The 6,172-nt window shown below is 43.9% G+C and overlaps 1 non-coding gene across 1 annotated transcript; it reads right to left on the bottom strand.

The window, feature by feature from the left end:
- Nucleotides 1–5,752: 5,752 nt before the first annotated feature.
- Nucleotides 5,753–5,859, bottom strand: LOC120677120. The gene has a single exon (XR_005676184.1). It is a non-coding gene; the product is annotated as a small nucleolar RNA R71 (small nucleolar RNA).
- Between the last annotated feature and the right edge of the window lie 313 nt (nucleotides 5,860–6,172).

Below are 6,172 nucleotides of genomic sequence, written 5' to 3'. Positions count from 1 at the left end.
CAAAGTCACAAGCAAGACTGAGTATACTAATACTTAGCAAGGCTTACCCGAAGAAGGGTATAAAATATCCTTCTAACTAGACATGCAGAGGTTTGTTAAAGCTCTGGGTTTACTTTTGCTGAAAAGCAACTAAGAGTAGGTCCTTGCTTTCAAGTTTTAGCTTTCAGATTCTAGTTGGATTAACCATTCTAGGTTTGCACCTATCTATACAAGCATGGTAGAGAATTATTTTAATCCAACCATATTGAGATCATCAATGTTCAACTTCTTACACTATGCAGCAAAGGGATTAAGCAGTCTCAATCTTCATGAGAGGCAGACGATTCCGAATCGAATTTCAAACCTTGCAAGGTAAACCTAACACACACGCTTGGAGCACCGACGAGTCACTTCCAAGCAACCATTGGCTTCACATTTCGGTTCATGGATCAGTGCCACTCTCCCCGACTATAGGGCACTCTATCTCGTCCTATAGGGCACTCTATCTCGTCCCTCGTTGTCGTAATGTAGCACTATGAGTTTTAATATCCCTTATCCCTGTTATTCATCTTATCCGTAAGAGAGTGTGGGAGGTATGTCCACTTGCCGGGCCGAGAAGTTACTAGGCTTGACGCTTACCCATAATTCACGGCATGTGGCTAGTACTTTCAAACGCTTAACCACCGCTACCACACACTGCGGCCTTAGCAAATTCATATACATAGATGGACTTCAAATGAAGAGGTTGACCAAATCCGTCCATAGTCCTTATAGTGATTGCGTAAAGTAAACAATCAACTCCGATAAATCTCGCGAGAGACAGGAAATCCCTCGACTTTTACCGGTCCTATTAGCATAGCATCTAGTCGAACTCTTTTTCTAGTGTTCATACAATAGGTACCTAAGATTATGCATCTTGGTTTTCATTCCACTCCAATAACTTAAATGCACAAGAAAACTATAATAAGTTGCATAAAATAATAGGATTATGCACCGGGGCTTGCCTGTATCGATGTCTATGGAGTTAGTAGACCTTGGGTTTTTCCGAATCAGAGTTCGGAGCTTCAGTTAAATCAACAATGTTGGCCTGAACTTCAGAGAAAACCACGTCTGGTTCCTGGATGAGCTCATATGTTCCATCTACTAGCGGAATGACTTCTATATGAAATGCAATAGTTGGTAGTGGTAGAGATGGTCTGATATGTAAGAGAGAGAGAGGACTAAATAACTTGACTTGAGTTCTACCCCTCTTCCTCTATTTATAGCCACTACATACACATAGGGGAACCACACCCATAGATTGAGGTTTTGCCCACTGATTACAAGCAAAACCATTTGAGACTCAAATGGTTTTTGGCAAGACTTAGGGCTTAAGTTTTGGCTAAACTTGAGGGCCAAGTTTCTAACAAAACTTTAGGCTCAAATGGTTTTAGCAAAACCATGGGCTTAAGTTTTGACTAAACTTGAGGGCCAAGTTTCTAGCAAAACTTAACTTGAGGGCCAAGTTTCTAACAAAACTTGGGGCCCAAATGGTTTTAGCAAAACCATAGACTTAAATGGTTTTTGGCAAAACCATTGGCTCAAATGTTTTTTTTTGGCAAAACCATTGGCTCAAATGGTTTTTGGCAAAACCATTTGTGTTTCAATGGTTTTGATCTCAACCTTCAATTTTTGCTTTAACTACTGAAAGATTGAAATGGAGTTTGAACTTTTGCAGAAAGGACCCTAGAAAGATTTAATTCCAGCAATCATGTCCTTGGTTCAAGGAAGAAGAAAACAGGGGAGGAGACCGGCCGTGTTCCGGCGGCGCTGGTCGCCGGTAAGCGGGGGCGGCCGGTGGACAGGGAAAACCAGCGGCGGCGGCACTGCCAGAGCTCCGGTGAAGGTGGAGGTAGGGGATGAGTTGGAGGACTTGTCTGCAATTTGCGAAAAGTTTAGGGGCTGAAGTGAAAACTAAAATTTGCCACTAAACTAGGGCTCAAATGAAAAAGTGCCCAACATGAAAGTCGTTCAATTTTTCAAGATCTACAACTTTCATGTTATGTAAATTTTCACTAGATCAAATAATTTGAAAATATTTTTATAATTTCAAAAGAACACTATTCCCTTAAGGAAAAAATACTTTTTATAGCAAAATTATAATATTTTTGGGCTAAAATGCAATAATGCTACCAAAATAATTATTATTAGTATATTTGCAAGAAATCCCCTCACAAAGTTTAAAAATACTTTCTAAGTCAAAACTTTTGCACAAAGGGGCTTGAAGTTTTCTAAAATTACAGAAATACCCCTAATTTTGCACTGTAACTTTTTAGCAATCAAACATATTTTTCACACATTAAACTTTAATTTAGCTGCTAGACACCTGAGGTGTCACACCCAAGATGAAACCATCTTAAAAATATCCAAAACCTACTCGAGCCAGCGAGTAGGGTGTCCTAAATAGGGACTGGAGTAATTTCTAAGATAGATCTGTTAGGATGAACCCCGTCGGGTTACCCAAGATGAAACCATCTTAAAAATAACCAAAACCTGCTCGAGCAAGCGAATAGGGTGTCCTAAACAAGGACTGGAGTTATTTCTAAGATAGATCTATTAGGATGAACCCGTTGGGCTACCCAAGATGAGACCATCTTAAAAATATCCAAAACCTACTCGAGCCAGCGAGTAGGGTATCCTAAACAAGGACTGGAGTGGCTGCTAAAATTGGATGGTTAGGATGAACCCCGACGGGTTACCCAAGATGAAACCATCTTAAAAATATCCGAAACCTACTCGAGCCAGCGAGTAGGGTGTCCTAAACAAGGACTGGAGTAATTTCTAAGATAGACCTGTTATGATGAACCCCGTCAGGCTACCCAAGATGAAACCATCTTAAAAATATACAAAACCTACTCGAGCCAGCGAGTAGGGTGTCCTAAAAAAGGACTGGAGTGGCTGCTAAAATAGGACGGTTAGGATGAACCCCGTCGGGTTACCCAAGTAGAACATATTTTAGGAGTACTCGGAGTAAACCATAGATTAAAATACTACTTTATTGTTGCTCTATGTTGAGCAAAGCTTTTTGGAGTAGTGTTAGTGATGGGGTATAGGTCGGATGAGTGAGAGCGAAGTAGTCGATTTGTAAGAAAATCAACTTTTATTGAAGACTTGTCGTGATTACAGCATTTGACAGACTCTGACTCTTAAGACCTACCCCTTGCTCGTAGACGTGAGTAATGGTTTACACGACTAAATAAAAACATTCGGGGGTAATACTAATCGGCATGGTAGTCGACTAGATTTTGGGTAAACTTTCCTTTACCAAAGGTGCCCCAAGGGCCATGCGGAGTGAGTTGCACTCGAAGATCGTGTGGGAGCTCTTGGGGTGCATAAAGCACTTGCGTAAAAGCGTTTTGTTGATTGTTGATAACTATTATCTCACATTTTGACCGTCAACCTCTCGGGAATAAATTGAGTTTTGCACCATGTTCCATGCATATTTTATTTGATTCTAATAAGTTCCACAAGTTTTGGATGAGCTGTGCTTGCAGGAATTCACTGTCCAAAGATGGTCGAAATCAGAGAGAATCCCGGCCGCCCAGCACATTCCGTGCCGACTAGCCTGACACCTCCACATACAAGGGTCCAATAATTTTACTAGAGCAATGTGACACGTTCATAAGGTTCCAGAATAAGGCGAACATCTCATATCCTGTCGATGGACCCGGAAGGCACAAGGTTCAACCCAAAGACCCACATGTCAGTGCCAAGATCGTCAAATGGGGAAACCACCCATCCTAGAGGCAATGTGGAGTGTTGATCTGCAACGTCGGCGGAAAGGAGGGCTGAGAGGCTCCGGTGGCAGGCCACCCGGCCTCCCCCGGGCTCCCCGGCCTCCCCCGGGCTGCCCGGCCTAAGGAATCAGCATCCGAGGAATATACCCGAAGAACTGACATCTAGGAGGGATCAGAGGCTGTCCACAGAAGGTTGGTGGACAGGTGGCACAATCCTAGGCCAACCGGCCTAGGATGGGCCGCCCGGCCAAAAGTTGCAGCCTCTCGGCTCGCAGCTACGCGTGGAAGTTAAGCACCGTCTCTACAGTTGTGTACACCGGGCGCTACCTGAATTAACGGCCTTCTACCGACCTTGGAAGCATATAAATAGCACTCACCACCTCACTTGTAAACACACACTCAAAGGAGCAATTCTCTCTTCTCAAGTCTAGAGTAGGTTAGTAGTTGGGAGTTAGAGATGAGTCGAGCTTGTATCGGGGATCCAGAGTCGTCATCGCAGGCTCGGTATAAGCTCTTGTATCTTTTCCTTTGACTATTTTAATATAAGTTATCTTCTTTATTTTACTTGAGTCAGCTTTACTTTCCGCAAGTATTTATCTTTCCAAGTACTAGTACTTGTCTGCGGGAGTAAGTTTTACCTCTAGTTCAGTTTAAGTTCCCTTTCTTGTTTGTCGTAGTTAGTGTTACAGGTTTTCTCGCCCGTACTAGTGTAGCTCAAGTTAGTTCACTAGGTTGATGGGGATTTCTCTTGAAGGCCTCAAGAGAAATCCTAGTACCGAGAGCAGACGTGGTGTCTGACTCAGTGCTAGCTAGAAAGTGTGTTCCATCCCACGGTACCGCAGTGGTAGGCGGCAAGTGGTGACAACCTTGTCCGTCCCTCATAGTCCACCATGTTCGGGTGTTTTCATAGCAGTAGGATTGCCAAAAGTAGGTTGGGCCCCTTCTCACCCCTATCTGCGCCCTTCGCTTAGGCTGCCGAAGTAAGCTCCTAGTTCCGACATCAAGTTAGAAGCTTAGATTAGCACTAGTGAGGCTAGCTCAGTAGTTTAGAAGTATTTTAGGAGTCCTTTCTCACTCGTTGTCCTCCTAGCTGCTACCTCTCTAAGGTATAGAATCTCTTGTGTGTCACGCGGTCATAGCTTGACCATTTATCCCATCAGTTATCTAGCTTACCCCCTGCTGAATTAGTTGGTCGATAATTTCAGCAAAGGTTGTCACTACAATTTACGATACACATTACCATAGTGCTTCCCTGAGGATTTCATGATACCCTGGAATACTCCAAGGTGAAGTACTACACCGGTGAATTCTGTGTGGTTGCAGAATACCTATTCAGATTGAGCATAAGAGACACCAACAAGTATTTCTGGCGTCGTTCCTGGGGAAGCAATTGGTTAAAGTTATCATATATTTGAGCAGAAAATCTTACTATTTTATCACCGCTAGTTTTAGTGGGCTTACCATTGCTCTCTCTCTCTCGTTTATTCGATGCATAGCAGTGCATGACCGGTTTTGATCCACCATCCAACTTCGATCCGAATCCTCAGAGAATTGGGCGAATTGTGAGACGCCGCGTCGTCCCACCCCAGAAGAAACCCACTTGGAATCCTCGTTTGTAAGTCTCGGCACCACCTATGGCCAAGACTCTCAGAAAGTACTCGACCCCGTCCAGTAGCCACATCCCTACTAAACTGAATAATGACCAAGGCAATGATGGCTTTGAGCTCAAGTCGGGACTGGTGAACATGGTACAAGTGAGTCCATTCTGTGGCAAAGCATCAGAGGATGCCAACGCTCACCTTCAAAACTTCTTGGAAGTGAGCAATACCATCAACCCCAGAGGTACCACGATGGATAATGTTCGTCTTTGACTGTTCCCGTTCTCCTTGCTAGGCAAGGCGAAGACGTGGTTTTACACCAACAAAGCAGACTTCACCATATGTGAAGCTTGCTTCAATGCATTCCTGACTAAATATTTCCCGGTGGGCAAAACCAACGTCCTCCGAGGTAAGATCTCTGGATTTCAACAGCTCCCGGATGAAGCCATTTTGGAAGCTTGGGAGAGATTCCAGGAATACTTCGCACCATGCCCCCATCACATCATGGAGGAATGGCTGATTATTCAGAGTTTCTTTAATGGCCTGAACACATCAGCTCAGAATGACATCGATGCAGCATCAGGTGGTTCCTTCCTTTCGCTCAGCGTTGTTGCAGTGAAAGCGCTGGTAGAGAAGATTGCTTCCAACTAGAGTTAGAAAGATGAAAGGCAGCAACAGCCCCGCAAGGGAATTCATCATATCGACAGTATCGATATGCTTGCTGCCAAGATGGACCTTCTCATGAAGAGACAGGAGTCTCCACACCAGGAGGCTAACCAAGTTATGGATTCTCACATGACATGCGAGATTTGTGGAGAA

This window comes from Panicum virgatum, chromosome 5N, assembly GCF_016808335.1.
Source record: "Panicum virgatum strain AP13 chromosome 5N, P.virgatum_v5, whole genome shotgun sequence".
In the NCBI taxonomy this organism is placed as follows: Eukaryota; Viridiplantae; Streptophyta; class Magnoliopsida; order Poales; family Poaceae; genus Panicum; species Panicum virgatum.
Note: the sequence above shows the minus strand (reverse complement) of the source record. Positions and strands in the feature narration are given on the sequence as shown.